The following is a 20794-nucleotide window of genomic DNA, read 5'->3' on the forward strand; positions in this document are numbered from 1 at the left end:
GGAGGACAAAAGAAAAGTGGAAAGACAGTGATCCAAGGTGAAAGGAACTATTAAAAATGCAACAGGGACTGTCTTTCTTCTATGTTTGTGCAGCGCTGCGTACGCCTTGTAGCGCTATAGAAATGCTAAATAGTAGTAGTAGTAGTAGTAGTAGTAGTAGTAGATCTTTATGTAAGGAAAATAAATAAAAGCAAGAGGAAAAGGAAACTAAGTGGCTAAAAAAATAAAGGCAAAAGAGGTAGCATCCATGAAACACAGAAGAATGCAAGAAGAGGAATACAGAAAAGAATTTTAGATGAAACTCGAAGAAGCCAAGAAAGAAATATGGCAGGCAAAAGCTCGGGCAAAAGGAAAAATAGGCTCAAACAAATTGGTGCTCGCTGTGGTATGGAAACAATCCACCTTGCCGGGTTTGGAGGTGATTCAATGGAAATTGGCACATATCCATTTGATGTCCAAACTAACAGCCATGTGTACTGGACAGTGGTTGACTTATTTGCGTATTTGGGACCCTTATGTGAAGTGCACTGCTTGCCCTGATTCTTCTCCATCTACTCTGTGAGGATTGATAGAGGGTTAGGGAGGGGGGGGGGGGGGTTCATGGGATGGGGGGTGGATTGGGGGGGGGGTCAGATGCCGAAGGGATAAACTGACTGTTATTGGCTTCGTATTACGAGCTTGCTACAACACTGTTGAGGTTGTGACAATATTACTGTATTATGTTTCTACTTTGAATCTTAATAAACACTTTTGAAATTAAAAAAAATAGGCTCAAAATGATGTCCATAACATACAGTGGGGGAAATAAGTATTTGATCCCTTGCTGATTTTGTAAGTTTGCCCACTGACAAAGACATGAGCAGCCCATAATTGAAGGGTAGGTTATTGGTAACAGTGAGAGATAGCACATCACAAATTAAATCCAGAAAATCACATTGTGGAAAGTATATGAATTTATTTGCATTCTGCAGAGGGAAATAAGTATTTAATCCCTCTGGCAAACAAGACCTAATACTTGGTGGCAAAACCCTTGTTGGCAAGCACAGCGGTCAGACGTCTTCTGTAGTTGATGATGAGGTTTGCACACATGTCAGGAGGAATTTTGGTCCACTCCTCTTTGCAGATCATCTCTAAATCATTAAGAGTTCTGGGCTGTCGCTTGGCAACTCGCAGCTTCAGCTCCCTCCATAAGTTTTCAATGGGATTAAGGTCTGGTGACTGGCTAGGCCACTCCATGACCCTAATGTGCTTCTTCCTGAGCCACTCCTTTGTTGCCTTGGCTGTATGTTTTGGGTCATTGTCGTGCTGGAAGACCCAGCCACGACCCATTTTTAAGGCCCTGGCGGAGGGAAGGAGGTTGTCACTCAGAATTGTACGGTACATGGCCCCATCCATTCTCCCATTGATGCGGTGAAGTAGTCCTGTGCCCTTAGCAGAGAAACACCCCCAAAACATAACATTTCCACCTCCATGCTTGACAGTGGGGACGGTGTTCTTTGGGTCATAGGCAGCATTTCTCTTCCTCCAAACACGGCGAGTTGAGTTCATGCCAAAGAGCTCAATTTTTGTCTCATCTGACCACAGCACCTTCTCCCAATCACTCTCGGCATCATCCAGGTGTTCACTGGCAAACTTCAGACGGGCCGTCACATGTGCCTTCCGGGGCAGGGGGACCTTGCGGGCACTGCAGGATTGCAATCCGTTATGTCGTAATGTGTTACCAATGGTTTTCGTGGTGACAGTGGTCCCAGCTGCCTTGAGATCATTGACAAGTTCCCCCCTTGTAGTTGTAGGCTGATTTCTAACCTTCCTCATGATCAAGGATACCCCACGAGGTGAGATTTTGCATGGAGCCCCAGATCTTTGTCGATTGACAGTCATTTTGTACTTCTTCCATTTTCTTACTATGGCACCAACAGTTGTCTCCTTCTCGCCCAGCGTCTTACTGATGGTTTTGTAGCCCATTCCAGCCTTGTGCAGGTGTATGATCTGTTGGAATGTAATTGTATTTTACATGCATTGCCTGTCACCTATTATTTCTCTGTGATTACTCTGTGACCTCTGATGTGAATTACTTAGAGAGGTCACACAGCTATGCAACTTCCTGTGGGGGTTAGACACAGCAGATGCAGCACATGGAGCACATGGAGCTCATGATCTCTCCTAACCTGAGAGGATCTATGGTGGTGTGAGCATCCATTACCATCTAAGCACATGGAAAGAGCTGATAATACAAATGTATAGTAATATGTATATATAAGCCTGTCTGATTATAATCTAACTGCAAACTGTGAGTAAACAGATGTTTTGTTACTTCAACTTTAAAGTGACTCAGCAGTGAATTATTCAGGGGTGAATGAGAGAGAGATGAAGAAAGAAATTAACATTTCTAAAGCTGAAGCTGTGTGTACTAAAATCTGCTAATTATTTACTACAAATAATCCAACAAAAGGGTTATGGGCCCAGGGTCCAGGAATTGAAAAAGAAGAGAAATATTACCAGGCAGAAAAAAAGGCCACATTTTTCTCTTAAGTCTTAAAGGAAAGATTCAGTCTGTCTCTCTCTCCCCCCACACAGCAGACAGAAGGCTAAGAAAATGGCTGAGGGAAGAAATTCACCATTGTTCTATTCTCTCAAGGTGCCTAGATTAACTGAGTTTAATTATCAGCAGTGGGAATTAAGATTCATATGTTTCCTTCGAGCAAAAAGATTAGATATATGCTTAGACCAAGACAGAACAGCTGAAATATGGCTGAATGGGACAATGCAAACTATTATGTGAAGTGCATGCTTTTGGAAGCTCTCTCAGAGAAACAAGCCATATTAGTGGAGGGAAAAGATACACCAAAGGACATTTTATATAAACTGAGAACTATGTATGCAACTACATATGCAAAGCAGCAACCAATTTGGTTAGCAGAGTTGAATGAAACCAAATTAAGGGATAAAAGTGAATGTAATGATCACATTATGCATCTTATGTCTTCATTTCAAAAGCTAGAACTTTCAGGAATTCCCATGTGTGATGCATTGAAAAGAGCATTTCTTTTTACCTCACTATCAAAGAAGTTTGATGTTTTTAGGTCTGTAAATGAGGCCATTGAAGGGCAATCTTTTGAACAGGCAACATCAAAACTAAGGCAGGAATGCATAATAAATGATTCTGAGGAGATGTGTTCTCAAAGCAAGTCAGAGAGAAATGAAACAAATTTCTTGGCAAAGAACAGAGGAAGGCGGAGCTATGGGAAAACTCCACCCAAGGGCAAGCTGATTTGCTACTCATGTGGAAAGGAGGGACATGTATCTAAATGGTGTAAGGAAACACAAAACACTCCCTCTAGCTCACCTAAGCCAATGGAACTAAAGAATTTTCAAACCAGGAAATGTATGAAGGACAAAGATAAACACAAGGGTTTTCTAATGGCAGAAAAATCTTTGACTATGGTAAATAATAATTCAAATGAAAGTACTTGGATTTTGGATTCAGGGAGCACATGCCATTTAACCAATTGTAAAGATTTCTTTCAGGAAATGTGTCCAGAGGAAGGTATTCTTAAAACTGCAAACGCAGGGACTGCTAAGATCCAAGCAAAAGGTATTGGATTCTTAAAATGCAAAGTGTCTAATGAAGTTAAAGAAATTCCTGTAAGTGATGTCTTGTATATTCCCCAAGCAGTTTGTAATATGCTTAGTGTATCTACATTAGATAAGAAGGGATTTGCGATTCATTTTGAAAACAGTAAGTGCACAATCTCTAAAAATGATGAAGTGTATGCTGAAGCTTTTATGCATAATGATGTTTATAAGCTGAACATTTCAGGTGAAGCCTCACATATGGCGCAAGTAAGGAAGAATGATGGTAAATGTAGTCTGGAAATCTGGCACCGCCGCCTGGGACATCGTGATTCTAAGGTGATCCAGGATCTTTACAGTAAGCAACTGGCCACCGGCATTCAGATAAGTGCAGATGCTGGTAAAATGGAGAAATGCATAGACTGTGTTACTCAAAAAGGTGTGAGACCCTCATTTCCTGCATACACAGGAAATAGGAGTAATAAAGTGCTGGACTTAATACACAGTGACTTATGTGGACCGTTTAATATCCCATCATTGGGAAATAACAGATTTGTGCTAATATTCTTGGATGATTTCTCTAGATATTGTGTGGCCTATTTGCTGAAAGAAAAAAGTCAAGTCACAGACATGCTGAAGAAATACGTAGCCATGGTGAGCAATAAATTTGAAAGAAAACCAAAGGTTCTTCAGACCGACAATGGTGGTGAGTTCACTTCACAAAGCATGCGCACATTTCTAGAACAAGAAGGCATTCAGCATATCACAACAGTAGCTTATACACCAGAGCAAAATTCTGTTGCAGAGAGAAAATTTAGGTCAATTGTGGAAATGACCAGATGTATGCTGTCAGATAGCAATCTCCCTAAAAGATTATGGGGGGAAGCCATTCTCACAGCAGTGTACCTACAAAACAGAATGCCAACTAAAGGCGCTGAGCGCACACCACATGAGACATGGCATGGTAGGAAGCCAAACCTGTCACACATAAGAACATTTGGAAGTACAGCATATGCTCATGTACCAAAGCAAAGAAGGCAAAAGCTGGATTCCACAACAGAAAGGGGCATTTTAGTTGGCTATACTCCAGGACACAAAGGATATAGAATTTTGAATCTGAAAACTGGCATTGTTGGCATAAGACATGTTACATATTTTGATGAAAACAAAAGGGTTGATAAAGGCTGGATTATCCCAGATGAGCCTTATCATCCAGAATATGAAACTAGAACCATAATAGACATGCCAGTGTATATAAATGCCATACCAAGGCAGATGTCTGAAAGCAACTCACCTGTATCTAACGAGGAACAGGCAGAGGAAGCAGACACAGAAAGGATCATTGAAGAAGACAGTACAGTTGGAGAAGGGGAATCAATTGGAGAAGGACTCTCAGATTTAGAGGATGCGGAAAGGTCAGACCAACCTGTTGTCAGACGCTCATCCAGGGAAAACAAAGGTGTTCCACCCCCAAGACTGTCTTACCTAACAAAGTCAGCAGAAGCTCAAGAGCCCTTAACATGGGATGAGATTGAGAAAATGCCAGCAGAAGAAGCTGCTGAATGGCGTAAAGCTGCACAAGAAGAAATTGATGCATTGGATAAAAATAATACTTGGATTCTTACAAAATTACCTCCTGGCAAGAAAGCTATAGGATGCAAATGGGTATTCAAGTTAAAAAGGAATGCACAAGGAAAAGTGGAAAGGTATAAAGCAAGATTAGTCGCAAAGGGATATCTTCAAAAATATGGAGAAGATTTTGATGAAGTGTTTGCACCTGTAGTGAAACACACGACAATAAGAACACTTCTGAGCATTGCAGTCTCAAAAGGCATGCAAGTCAACCACATTGATGTGAAAACAGCATTTCTTCACGGAGATATAACTGAAGACTTGTACATGGAACAACCAACAGGTTTCATAAATACAAAACAAAGACAGCTAGTGTGTAAATTAAACAAAGGTCTTTATGGATTAAAGCAAAGTGCAAAATGTTGGAATGATAAATTGCATGAAATATTGACAAATTTAGGATTTAAGCAAGGTGAAGCAGATAAATGTTTGTACACTAGGTGCACAAATGGACAATATGCATACATTTTGGCTTTTGTTGATGATCTGCTCATTGCAAGCAAAAGTGAGCAAGAGTACAAGGACATTGTAAAGTGTTTAAACCTGAATGTTGAGATAAAAGAACTTGGTAATGTGTCATACTATCTTGGTATAGAAATTGAGAAACAAAATGATGGTTCTTATCTTCTAAGCCAGAAGCAGAAAATAAATGAGCTTATTGAAAGTTTAGGTATGCAAGATGCCCAAGTTGTAAGCACTCCTATGATCACTGATTTTCTGAAGGATGAAACAGTAAGAGAACCTTTACCAGATAACATCCAATATAGATCAGCCATAGGTAAGCTTTTATATCTAGCTACCACATACAGGGCTGATATAGCAAATGCAGTAGGAATTTTGAGCAGAAGGGTCAGCTCACCTACCAAATCAGATTGGACTGCAGTTAAAAGGATGGTAAGGTATTTAAAGGGTACCATTGATTGTAAATTAAAGATTTCAGCCAATAGTAATCCAAAACTAATATGTTACTGTGATTCAGATTGGGCAGGGGATCATTCTGATTATAAATCCACAAGTGGATATGTGTTTATGTATGGAAATGTACAAATTTCATGGGCCAGTCATAAACAAAGTATTGTGAGTCTGTCTTCTACAGAAGCTGAATACGTGGCCGTATCGGAAGCGTGCAGAGAACTGATGTGGATTGAAAAACTTTTGCTGGATTTCGGAATAGCTGAAAAGAGACCAATCCAGATAATGGAAGATAATCAGAGCTGCATCCGACTGTCACAGAATGACAAGGTTCAGTCACGCACCAAGCACATCGCAACGAAATACCACAACGTGCGAGAGTTGGCGAAAGAAGGGGTCATCAGTCTACACTATTGTCACACCAGTGAGATGACAGCTGACATCATGACCAAACCGTTACCCAGAGAACATTTTGTGAATCTGCGTATAAAGCTTGGACTTTGTATGAATAAATAATTGCATGACAGTTATGCATGAGAAGGGGTTTGTTGGAATGTAATTGTATTTTACATGCATTGCCTGTCACCTATTATTTCTCTGTGATTACTCTGTGACCTCTGATGTGAATTACTTAGAGAGGTCACACAGCTATGCAACTTCCTGTGGGGGTTAGACACAGCAGATGCAGCACATGGAGCACATGGAGCTCATGATCTCTCCTAACCTGAGAGGATCTATGGTGGTGTGAGCATCCATTACCATCTAAGCACATGGAAAGAGCTGATAATACAAATGTATAGTAATATGTATATATAAGCCTGTCTGATTATAATCTAACTGCAAACTGTGAGTAAACAGATGTTTTGTTACTTCAACTTTAAAGTGACTCAGCAGTGAATTATTCAGGGGTGAATGAGAGAGAGATGAAGAAAGAAATTAACATTTCTAAAGCTGAAGCTGTGTGTACTAAAATCTGCTAATTATTTACTACAAATAATCCAACATGATCTTGTCCCTGACATCCTTAGACAGCTCCTTGCTCTTGGCCATTTTGTAGAGGTTAGAGTCTGACTGATTCACTGAGTCTGTGGACAGGTGTCTTTCATACAGGTGACCATTGCCGACAGCTGTCTGTCATGCAGGTAACGAGTTGATTTGGAGCATCTACCTGGTCTGTAGGGGCCAGATCTCTTACTGGTTGGTGGGGGATCAAATACTTATTTCCCTCTGCAGAATGCAAATAAATTCATATACTTTCCACAATGTGATTTTCCGGATTTAATTTGTGATGTGCTATCTCTCACTGTTACCAATAACCTACCCTTCAATTATGGGCTGCTCATGTCTTTGTCAGTGGGCAAACTTACAAAATCAGCAAGGGATCAAATACTTATTTCCCCCACTGTATGCAAATAATAATATTGTTTCATAGGCTTTGAAATAATCAGAACAAATATATTCTGTCCAATGAGGACCCAGCGTTGATTGACCAAGCTTTTTCCATGGATGCAGAATAGCAGGAAAGCCTTAGTAAATCAGGACAAGTGTATTAGTACATTCTGTTACTTAATGCCATGAGCATCTTGTGAAATTTAACATTTGTGTCTGCTGCCATACCATGAGATCTGACAATTTTCAGTGCAGCCGCAATATAGAATTCTGTAATAAATACCTGGTGATAACCATCAAAACCACTTTCACTGATTGCGTTGGAGAAGCTAACAAGAAGTTTGAATATGTTTTCCTTAATTATTTAAGAGTTTCGCTGCCTAAGTGATATTGATTTTTTTAAACTGAAGTGTTCAGTGACAGCATATCTACGTCATAGAGAAAGAGAACCATCAGCATAATCGCAAGATCGAGCAAAAAAATACTTTCAAGACTTTACAGTTGCCATGAAACTGAACTCAAAGCTTTTGCCAACAACTGTGAGACAGAACAAAGGAGGAGATGGCTACACCTAGGGTCAGCTTCAAAATCATTTAATAGTATCCTGTGAAATGTTCAGAATTAAAAAAATAATAATGTAGGCTACAAGAGTAAGGTGAATCGAAAGAAACAACAAACTAGTAAAGGCAATCTGATCTAAGTAATTAGAAAAAGTGAAGTCACATTTATGGCAGATATGAGGGCTGTCTTTTCATTTCTTTTCTTTTCTCATTCAGTTCCCAGATCATATTGGAACCTATTTACTAAAGTCAGTAAGGTTTTCTCAGAATTAACTCAGTACCTGCAAAACTTCTTTAGCTGACGGGGGCATTCCCAACATCTTCCCATACAGTTAAGGCAGAAACAATATCTATAAGAATCATAAGTGTGTATGTCAACAAAAATTGGTTCCAACATTTACACCAGCTATATACACTGCCCAGAATGGAAGGAAGGTGTCTTTTTTGACGGGGTGTTTCTTGTTACTTGTTAATGCTTTTTGATGTACATGGTCAGTCTATCTTCTTCTTCAAACAATCTTACCTTCTGACCTTCCTTTACCTTCTGCAGCCTCATTCCTACCCTCTCTTCTCTGTTCCGGCACTCTCTCTACCATGCTCTCCTTCACAACCCCCTCTTTGGCCCAGATGCACTAACTCCACGGAAAAAAGCTCTTCCCTTACTGATCCCTGATTGCTGCTTAGCAATTCTGAAAAAAATGGACACGCGTGAAGGAAATCACATGCAAATGAGCTGCTTGCTGTTAGTTCATTTGCATGCGATTTCCTTCCTAGGGGAGGGAAGCCTGTCGGTCAGCTGAGCATGCGCAGAGCAGCCAAGTGTTAAGTGTGGCTGCTCTGCGCATGCCAAAAGTGGCTTCATACAAGCAGACAAGCTGCGTGTATAATAGCCATCTACAGCCTCCAATAAATTGCCACAGGAGTGCCTGTTATGCTTCTTGCATTAAAAAAAAAAGCAGAAGTGCCTGCCAATCACAGCTTTAGCTGTCACTGTAGTAACCGTGCTGTGATTGACTGAGAGAGACCTGGGTCTCCCTCGAATCTTTGCTCTCTACCTCTCCCTAAGGGGGGAAGTTCTCTCTCTTTCCAGGGTCCTGCTCTCTCTCCCTCTGTTGCACAATGCCAAAGACGGCTTCATACACGCAGTCAAGCTGCGTGTATAATAGCCATCTACAGCCTCCAATAAATTGCCACAGGAGTGCCTGTTATGCTTCTTGCATTAAAAAAAAGTGCCTGCCAATCACAGTGCGTACAATCTAGTAGACGATGGCCATCGGGAGGAGCAAGAACCAGCAGTTCAACAACTTCCTTGCACCAGTAACAGCTCACAGCAGCCCCAGCCAGGCATTAACGAGAGATGCAGACCTCCCGTTAGGTTTTCCACAGTAAAGGTAGGGACTGCTTTTGTGCATGAGGTCAAAATGGCTGTGCATCACCTTGCATGCACATTATAATACTAATTATCTCATTATAATAGCTTTTAGATCATTTGCATTCCATTTTCGTTAGCTGCTACCGTGACACGAAAAGGGCTCGGAGAACCCATTTGTGCATGTCTCGTTTTACTACTTGCTCGCTAAACCAGCTAGAACTGGTTTAAAAACCACGTTGCTGGCTCGTTAGGTTTAGTGCATCTGGCTCTTGATGTCTAAGGATCTCCCTACAGTCCCGTCCGCCCTTCCTCTCAAAGGGCCCTGAACAAGTACTTGGCCAAAGAAAAGTTCAGGATGGTTTCCCTGAAAGAGATTGACTATGCTCGCTGGACTTGAAGCATGCCTAGACCTGCATATAATAATTGTAAAGCACTTTGGTTGTACCACAGAAAGGTGGTATGTCAAATCTATTACCCTTTACTCTTTTACCCACATATAGATACATCCCTTTCACAAGGAGTATCTGAGATTCTGAGTAAGGAAACACCACTTGGCCTCTTGTCAGTGCCCAGAGTTATCACAAAATATCTCACAGTAGTTGCAGCACCGCTAAGCAGACTGAAGGTGCATGTGTTTCCCTGCTCAGAAAATTGGCCAGTCAAGAGTGTATCAGAGAAATGAGCAGAGGAATCAATGTGCAGGACTATTTGGGAGCTAGAGCTGTTAGTGTTCGTCATCAACTACCCCAAGCCCCATCTCAGCCCATCCCAATAATTCGAGTTCACTGGAGCCCTGCTAAAAATGACTAGAGCCAATACTTCCTCCCAACCCAAGGGATAGAGACTCTCGCCTCCATGGTCTGGGAGGTGTATCAGAGTCAGCAAGTTTCAGCTTGGCAGATGTTGAGATTGCTAGGCGACATGGCTTCCATGGTATGTGTTACACCCATGGGTTGCCTCAATTTGAGGCAGGCTCAATGGACCCTTGCTTCCCAGTGGATTCCATATGCATGCTAAATATTATTGTGATGGCTTCTGAGAGTGTAATGCACATTCAAGCAGCAGAATGGTTCTTGTAGCATGCACCTGTTTCCTCTGACCCTTTTTCTGTGTAGTATCAACATACTATGCTCCATGCAAGCCACTAGAACTTCCTTGTCTATCGCCACTTGTATGATGTTATTTCATAGCGCCCTAGCTAGGACTCCAACAAGGTGACAAGGACAGAATGTGTGCCAATGCAGGATATAAGTTGGCAGTTAAGAATAAGAACTGCTGAACTGGTTAGACGAAAGGTCTGTTTAGCTCAGCATTCTGTTTCTAACAGTGGCCAATCCAGGTCACTGGCAGAATCTCAAAAGGTACCAAGATTCCATGCTACTGACCCAGGGATAATTAGAGGCTTCCCCCATGTGTATCTTAACAGCAGTTTATGGACTTTATCTCCAGGAACGTCTCCAAACTTTTTTAAAACCCAGATAAGCTAACTGAGTTTACATATTTTCTGACAACAAGTTCCAGAGCTTAACTATAATGAGTAAAAAATATATATTTTCCTATTTGTTTAAAAATATTATCATGTATCTTCATTGAGTGTCCCACTCGTCTGTGTACTTTTTGAAGAGTAAACAATCGATTCACATTTATCCATCCTATTCCACTCAGTATTTTGTAGACCTCTAGCATATCCTGCCTCAGCCTTCTCTTCTCCAAGTTGAAGAACCCTAACCTCTTAAGTCTTTCCTCATATGAGAGGAGTTCCATTCCTTTACTCATTTTGGCCACCTTTCTTTGTACTTTTTCTAATTCCTCTACACCTTGTTCGAGATGCAAATTGGACATAATACTCAAGGTGAGGTCTCGCCATGGAGTGATACAAAGGCATTATAATATTTTTTGTTTTATTATCTGTTTCTTTCCTAATAATTCCTAACATTTTATTTGCCTTTTTGGTTGCCACTGAACACTGAGCAGAAGATTTCAACATATTGCTCACGACACCTAGATCTTTTTCTTGGGTAGTGAATCCTAATGTGGAACCTAGCATCAAGTAGTTATGATTTAGATTATTCTTCCAATTGCTCATCAATTTGTAGTTGTCCACATTAAATTTCCTTAGGGCCCTGTTTACTAAGATGCGCTAGCGTTTTTAGCATGTGCTAATGCTAGAGACACCCATATATTCCTATGGGTGACTCTAGTATTAGCGCGTGCTAAAAATGCTAGCATACCTACAGCGTGGCTTAGTAAACAGGACCCCTAATTTGCATGCCCAGTCTTCCAATCTCCTAAGGCCCTCCTGCAGTTTCTCACAATCTGCATGTGATTTAACAGCTTGGAACAGTTCTATGTCTTCTGAAAATGTAATCACCTCACTCATTATTCCCATTTTCCAGATCGTTTATAAATATGGTAAAAAGCACCAGTCCCAGTACAGATCTCTGTGGCACTCCACTGTTCACCTTTCTCCATTGAAAGAATTGGCCATTTAACCCTACTTTCTTTTTTCTATCTTTTAACTAGTTCCCAGTCCACAACAGAACATTGCCTCCTATCCCATGACTCTTTAATTTTCTCAGGAGTCTCTCATGAGGGACTTTGCCAAACACTTTCTGAAAATCTAGATACACTACATCGACCAGCACACCTTTATATAAAAAAAAAGTAGTAAATTGGTGAGGCAAGATTTTCCTCGACTGAATCCATGTTGACTCGGAATTCTTATATGGAAAAGGTAAAATACTGGATGATTGCGAATGCTTTAGTGTTAAATTGTCTCTAAAACTAAAGCAATGATTGTGGAAAGGGAAGAATTGAATGTGTGGCCTGAAATGGTGTGTTTGGGGGATGGGCTTGTCCCAGTAATGAAAGAGATGACGTTACCAGGGGTGACCTTAGATAGCAAACTTAATATGAAGAAACAGGTTTGTAAGGTAGTCCAGGCTGGTTTTTATCAATTGCATCTTTTGCATAAATTAAAGCCTGCTGCCCATGTTACCTATTTATGACTTGATGTGTTGTTCAAAGTTTGGCGCTGTCATGGTTGGATTAGTAATGAAATAAAAGTGGGAGGACGACCAAGGATTCCAAAGACTGAAAGGATATATAATAATAAAGATGTTTATTGAGGTATAAAGACTCGACACGACGTCGTGTTTCGGCCGTTAGGCCTGCATCAGGAGTCTTAATGCCGAATGCTTTTGAGAACTATTTGATGAAGGCAAATCCTCAACAAAGGGAGGTCTTTAGAAAGACCGTTGTGAAGGTGAGCGTGTTTCGTTGTCTCCTCTGACACAACGCTTGCATAGAATGCTGCAATTCCCTGTATCTCGGAATAGCTTTTCCGATCTCCGGACATGGCAGGTGGTCCAAAATGTAACAGCCTGACTAATTAGGGGTGTGTCAAAGTCCTCTCATGTAACAGCAACTCTTAAACAGCTACATTGGCTACTGGTAATTCAACAAACTCAGTCTGAAGTGTTGACAGTTATTCATCAGACTCTTTATTCTGATCATCCTTTTTTATCTTCAGCAAGTGTTAAAAGTGTACCATCCGAGGAGGACTCCTAGATCTGAAAATGCTAAGATACTTCCTTTGGATCCGATAGTGCAGGCACGTTATGCAGAAACAAGGGTGTCTGCTTTTATGGTGGCAGGAACTCTGTTATGGAATGCATTTGCAGGACATTCATGTCTTTGCGATAATGTGACTCGATTTAAGACACTTTTGAAAACACAGCTATTTGTAGAAGCATTCTTTTGAAAGCCTGTTTTCAGCTTCCTAAGTGGCCCTGCTTTTCTAATGTCAAAATATGGCATTTTTGACCACCAAAGAGGGCGAAACATGGCCGTATGGGGCTTTTAATTATTTATGTATTTATTATTTTATATGTAGTAAGTACATTTTGGATACTTTGATTTTTAACTTTACGATCTGCTGTTTTAATCTACAACAAAAGAGAACATGCATCCATTGTAGTGTGCTAGGCATACATAGGTAGCAGAATCAATGTTTCTACATTGCAATGAATATTTTATTTTTAATCTCCTTGTCCCTTATTGCACCCATTTACCCCTAACTTACCTGACCCTTTTTATTATTGTACTTGTTTAAAACCTACCGTACTTGGCGTCCACCAGTACAGTATTTTGTAAGCCACATTGAGCCTGCTAATATGTGGGAAAATGCGGGATACAAATGTTATAAATAAATATTTTACACAGGGATTGACCTGGGACCTGGAAGAGCAGTCCATATGCATAATATTATGGGGAATTCTATAACTGGGCATCTGGATGCAGAGCTTTTGAAGCACTAATTCTACACAGCATCTGGCTGCCAAGATCCAGTTATAGAACACTAGTTTAAATCAGCATCTATGTGCCTGCATTTAAGTATGCTCATTTACACCATGCCGATAGCAGGTGTAAATGATGCACTTAAATGCAGCACTTTAGCGTGCAACTTACAGTAAGTGTGAGCCCCACCTACACCCCACCCATGCTTCACCCACACATACACCCCATTGTATTTATGCACTAAAGGGCCCTTTTACAAAGCAGTGGTAAGCCCACTACGGGCTTACCGCGTGCCAATCCAGAACTACCGCCAGGCTATCGCAGGAGCCCAGTAGTAGTTCCTACCTCTAGACCAATAACTACCTACCCTTCTGGAAACTGCTGAAAACCCACCTCTTCAAGCAAGCTTACCCAAATGACCCGACTTAACCTGGGGGCCCTCCACACAACAACAACAGAACAGACAACAATCCATATCATCTTAGACCTCCTTACCCTACCTATCCCACATCTACCTCATACCCCATCCTCTACTAATTCCACTATATCACCCACCAATACTAAACCTTCCCCCTGCCCATCTCACATGTACAATAATATACGTTCTCTCTACAACACTTTGTAACCTTACCACTATGTAAGCCGCACTGAACCTGCTATGAATTGGAAAGCACGAGTTATAAGTGTAACAAATAAATAAATAAATAGTGTGCGCCATTTCCGGCACTACAAAAATAAGTCCTATTTTTGTACCGCTGGGTTAGTGCGGGAGCCCTTACTGCCATCTCAATGGGTGGCGGTGAGGGCTCCCCGCTGAAATGGCCGTGCGGTAAGCGGTTCATTTACCGCATGGCCATTTCTTTTTTCCCCAAAAATGGACAGCCTTTTACCTGCTGTGGTAAAAGGGGGCCTCAGCATGTCAAAAACACATGCTGATGCTAGGAAGGCCCCCTTTTACCACAGCTTAGTAAAATGGACTCTAAGCAAGTTGCATGCATTACTTATGGAATATTGCTGAGTACGCACATAGCACTTACACGTGTAAATGTGCACGTAATTGCTAATATTGTATCATTTTAGTGTGCAAACTCAATCAAAAACAAAGAGTGAAAAGTCAACTCACTATAATTCAACACCACAATGGAAAGACCTCAGATGACTGTAGTGTCAATAGAATGTCTTCATAGTGAAATATCATAACATTCAAACCATAGTTCACAGCTTCTGTCATCTGTTGGAAAAACCCCCAACCACAACCATTTATTAATTTTACTAGTAAAAAAGGCCTGTTTCTGTAGGCAAGGAAACGGGCCTTAGGCAGGCAATTCCCCCCCCCCCCCCTCCGTGCTACGGCCCCCTTGAACCCTCCCTTCCGCGAATCTGTCGATTCCCCCCCCCCCCCCCGTGCTGGAGAAAACTGCCCCCCGCCGCCGCTGCTGCCGTTGTTGTGCTACCTGTTCTTACACCCGAAGTGTTGTTCTTTCCTTCCCGTTGGTTCTTCAATCATCTTGTCGGGACGTTCCTCTGCATGCGTCTGACGTCAGACCAGGGGCGTAGCCAGACAGCAGATTTTGGGTGGGCCTTGTCAAGAACTGGGTGGGCACCAAGTGTTCTCCTCCCCCCCCCCCCCCAAATGGGATGAGGCCAGTATCAGAAGCTTAGGAAGCTTAGACTGCTGAAGTGGAAAGCAGTGTTCTTAGCACCATCAGGGGGAAGTCTTCAGCTGGTGAAGCTTGGGATCCCCAGTAGCTAGCACTAAATATGTGCTGCTGTTGGGTGGGCCTGAGCCCTAAGTGGATGGGCCCCGGCCCACCTGTGGCTACGCCACTGCGTCAGACGCACGGAGTTAAACTTTCTGAGAAGATGATTGAGGAACCCACCCGAAGGGCAGAACAACACTTCGGCTGTCAGCACAGGTAGTGCACAACAGCGGCGGGGGGTGCGGTTTTCGGCGTTTCGGTGGGGGGGGGATCGACAGGTTCAGGAAGGGGGTGGGTTTCGAGGGGGCCGTAGCACGGGGGGGGGGGGTGACAGCTGATTCCGAGGCAGTAGGAGGAGTAGGGAATACTCCTCTCCTTGCCTTGGAATCAGCTGTTTTGACGCCATTGACGTCCGTGCGTGTCTGCCTCGCAGTCCACCTGCAGTCAGGGAGCCACAGTCCCAAGCATAGAACGTTGGAGGTGAGAATTATTATATAGGATGGAAACATTTTTTTGAATGAAAATAGTTTTTGTCAATAAATAACGTTATGACATGTTCAATTTCTGCTTCCGTATAGAACATAAAATATGTTGCTAAACAGCTGAATTTAGCTTTAAGGTGATCTGAGGCAATCGGATGGTCCTGAGTAATAATTTTAGAGAGCAAATAGCACTTTACAGTTAGGCCCATACCAGAAGCAGTGTTTTGCCATTTCAGTGGGTGCTGCCATCAGTGTGAGCGGAAAAAGATTAAGAAGCTGGCTGCTTAAAGAGAGAATGAAGTCAAAGCATAAAGTGTACTCACCAATTGCAAGGTATCCCCTTAGCAAAGGCTTCTCGGTACAGAAGAGAGTCCACAGACAAAAGTCTGGATACTGGCTCTCCTTCCATAAGTATGGAGGTGGGGGGACCCAGTACTCAACATGATCAGGTGCATCCCCATGAGTAGGCAAACAGGAGACCACCTATCCCCCAGTTCAACAGCAAACAGAAAAACTAGACCAGGAGTGAGCCTCAGCAGAGAAGTCCAGAAACTGCACTGGGAACCATCAACTACCTGCTGGAGATAGAGAAATAATGAATTGGAGCAATGCACAATCCCTTTTATGGCAGTGCTCAATTCAATTCTCTCTGCCTCCATCTGCTGGCAGATGGGCCTAACCCACAGTTTCTGGACTGATCTGTTGGTGATTCTAAGGAAACAACTTTTTTTTTTTAAATAAGACAAATTGGAGACAGGGAGATCCTCCACTTTTTAAAAATTGCGTATTTGAGGATGTGAGGCTAGGTTAAGGGACAAGGATGGGCAGGTTCAGACTGGAGGGTGAACAAGAATCCACAGACTATAAAGTGGTTCTGGAAGATCTGACCCATACTACTATGCTTGCTAGACTATCACTGTGAGGCAGATAATTATGCAGTGACACCTCCTGGCATTTATTAAATCTTTATTTTTCTTTAATTTCAGCATTATATATACATACATAGGTAATTTTTCATGTAGGCTAATACAGTGCTCAAGATGTACATTTACCTCCTCATTCTATAACAGGTTGCCTAAAGTTAGGCGCCAATTGCACACAAGTTATAGCACTTATGTGTGTGACTGCTACAGTTATGTGTATAAGTGGTAGTCACACACTCAGTGGTATTCTATAATTTTAATGGGCAACTTGCTTAGGTGCAAATGCACAGGCAGATTGTGGGTAAGTCCAACATATACAGACTAAAGTAAGTTACATGTTAAAATGCCACATTTAGGCTCACATATTCATGCCTGCTATTGGATTGGAGGAGTTAGTGCAGTGGGCTGAGATCCTGGGGAACTGGGTTCAACTCCCACTGCAGCTCCTTGTGACCCTGGGCAGCTCACTTAACCCTTCATTGCCCCAGGTACAAAACTTAGATTGTGAGCCCAATAGGGACAGAGAAAATTACCTGCATATAATATATGTAAACCATCTTGGTTGTACCCACAGAAAGGTGGTATATCACATCCCTGACTCTTTACCTTACATTTACATGCCTGTAGGTACACCAGCCATAGGCCTCACATAACTGTAGCTATGTATGTGCAGCAAGGATGTGTGTGTAACTTACAGAGTGGAGAAGTGACCTAATGGTTAGTACAGCGGGCTTTGATCCTGGCAACCTGGGTTCGATCTCCACTGCAGCTCCTTGTGACCTTGGGCAAGTCACTTAATCCTCCATTACCCTAGGTACAAAAACACAGACTTTGAGCCCTCTAGGGACAGAGAAAGTGCCTGCATATAATGTGTACAGCACTGCGTACATCTAGTAGCACTATAGAAATATTAGCAGTAGTAGTATTCTGTATGTGCATAAACGGCAGCCCGGAGTGGAGGAGTGGGCTATTGGTTAGTGCACTGGCCCGAGGAACTGGGTTCAGTTCTCACTGTGGGTGCTTGTGACTCTAGGCAAGTCACCCTCCATTGCCCCAGGCACAAAACTTAGATCGTGAGCTCACTAGGGACAGAGAAAGTACCTGCATTAAAATGTGTATAGCACTGCATATGTCTAGTAGCACTGTAGAAATGATAAATAGTAGTAAACGAGCACAGCTAAATGTTGGCCTTTAAGTGCCAACTAACACTGGCATTCTGCAACAGAATTTGGACACCCAGGTGCCACTATAGAATTGGCCCTTATTGTGCAGCATCTTGGTGCCCGAGGGAGAAAATTATCCATGTGGCTGCCATTAAGACAGGTTATTTGATCACAAGCTGTGCTATTTAGCACACGGTCTCATCGCATAAGACGGGACCATGCGCTAAAATAGCATGATTTGTGGTAAAATAACCTGTCTTAACGACAGCCTATGTTGATAACCCCCTCCAACTTGTTTTAGCATTGCCCCTTGGGTGCTCTTTCACTAAGCTATATTAGGCGCTCGTGCTTGCCTAACGCAGCTTAAAATGACATAGCATGGGACATGCTCAGCATCCCATAGAAAATGAAAAACCTATGCTCGCTAACTGCGAGCTAATAATATTTTTTGAGAGGGTGTGTCAGGGGACGGAGAGTGGGCATTCCTGTGCTATATCACTGTGCGTTAACTGGTTAACACATGGATGGCACATGAGCCCTTAATGCCTGCAAAATGGGTAGCAGTAAGTCAAGCAGTACATTATTTTTTTAATGGCTGCTTATTAATGGCCATGTGTGGGCTTAGTAAAAGTAGTGCATATGATTACTCTCTTCTCAATCACAATGTAAAGTTGACAACTTTTTTTTGTAGTGTAAATGAGCTGCATGCAGAGGAAACTCAATTAGTCAAATACATAGACCTAACAAGATGGACATTTTTGTAACTGGGCCCCTGCCATATTTATGTGACTGCACGTATACAGGGTGTATGGCTGGTGTAACTGTAGAAGTGGTGGCCCTATCATTAGGCCAACTAAGACAGGGGCCTCAGGGGCAGTGGCGTAGCCAAGGGTGGGCTTGGGCGGGCCCAGGCCCACCCACTTTGGGTTCAGGCCCACCCAGTAGCAGCATACCTATGATGTGGCTGGCAGGGATCCCCAAGCCCCACCAGCCGAAAACTCCCAACAAGTGTCCCTCCTGCATACCTTGTAAGTAGCAGATCTTCACCTGCAGTGAGCAGTGATATACATACTGCTCACACCGGCCCCACAGCCTTCCCTCTGATGTATTTCTGCCTAGGTGGAAACAGGAAGTTGCATCAGAGGGAAGGGTGTGGGGCCAGCATGAGCAGTGTGTATTAGTTGCTGCTCGCTGCTGTTGAAAATCTGCTATTTAAAAGGTATACGGGAGAGGGGGGATGATTGAGAGACCATATGGTATGCAGGCGAGAGAAGGAGAGACCAAATCACCTGTGGGGCGGGGCGAGGCTCTTCTGCCCACCCATCTTGGGCCCAGGCCCACCCAAAATTGGGTGTCTGGCTACGCCCCTACTCAGGGGGCCTCTTCCCAGGAGGCATTGCCCCCCCCCCTTCCTTCCCCAACACCCTTCCCAGAATTTACCTTTTATTTTCTTGTCGTTCAAAAGGCGGCGGAGGCGGCAGCAGCGTTTCCCACAGGCCTGCCCTGCCACCGGTCCCAGGCCCTTCTCTCTACTGCAGCCCACCTCTCTGACATAACTTCCTGTTTCCTCAGAGGCAGGCTTCAGTAGAGAAGGGGCTGGGACCAGCAGCAGGGCAGCTTAAGGGAACTGCGGCTGCCGCGAAGAAAATTAAAGGGTAAATTTGGGGAAGGAGTTTGAGGAAGGAAGGGGGGAAATGTCAGACCATGGCAGGGTGGTGTAGGGCAGTGGTGGGCTGCGGCGGTGGAGCTGGGGCGGCAGCTCATTGCTCTCCTCAGGCGGCAGATTGTCTTGGGCCGCCCCTGAACTGTGGGCATGTAAATGTAAAAACAAACAAACAACAGTGGAGCCAATAAAAACCTCTCACAGTTGGCGTTTTTCTAAACAAGGTCTTTATTCAAATCAGTAAAACAACCCGACACGTGACGTGTTTCGGCCAAGAAGGCCTGCATCAGGGGTCTATTAGTCCTTCATGTAAAATACCTTGGGAATCAGATGACTCTCAGTAAAAAGATGTTAACAGTGATATCTCAGTCAATCTCAGCAGCCTATACTCCAAGTTGGTATAGTGGTAGTGCGTGGATAGAAACAAAACTCTAAAATGTCTTCAAAATGGCACCCACCATAGCAGGGCCCAAAGTCGCTCTTTGGAGAGATCACCTTCTGTGGGTGTTTGCTTCGTTGGATTTGCATGTAAATGTAAGGCATGCCAATGCCTGATTATGCCAGTATTTTAGAATGGAATCTGGGTGTCCTGATGTAGTTATAGAATAAGCTTCTACCATAGGGCATGAGGGCATGGAGGTGTCCAGCTATAGAACTGTCCCCTTAATGCTACTTTTTTGACCTAATTATTACTTTCCCTTTATCTTTAAACCTTGGAGCTGGGACCCGTTCTCCCCCATTTCCCCCCTCCCCAGCCCCATCCCCCCTCCCCCATCCCCTTCAATAACTCTCTAGAAACCAAATTGGGAAAACCTAGGCCGCAGCTTTCTTTATTAACAATTCAACATTGATTAACTTGTACAAACATGCCCCCCCTCGCCCCTCATGTCCAGGATTGCCATCATCCTGGACCCCCCCCCATCCGCCGATTGCCATGTCAGCAGAACGGCAATCTCTCCTTTCTGTCGCCGCCTCCAGGCCCCGCCCTAACAGCAAGGGCCCCGCTCCGTGTGGACCTCCACACCTGTCTCCCGGGTCACCCGACCCGCCTTCCATGCTCTGGCTCAGCCCCCCCATGAGCCATATCTCCTGTACCTCGGGGTTTGTTGTATTCTTTATTTTTGCC

Source organism: Microcaecilia unicolor, chromosome 3 (assembly GCF_901765095.1).
Source record: "Microcaecilia unicolor chromosome 3, aMicUni1.1, whole genome shotgun sequence".
Taxonomy (NCBI): domain Eukaryota; kingdom Metazoa; phylum Chordata; class Amphibia; order Gymnophiona; family Siphonopidae; genus Microcaecilia; species Microcaecilia unicolor.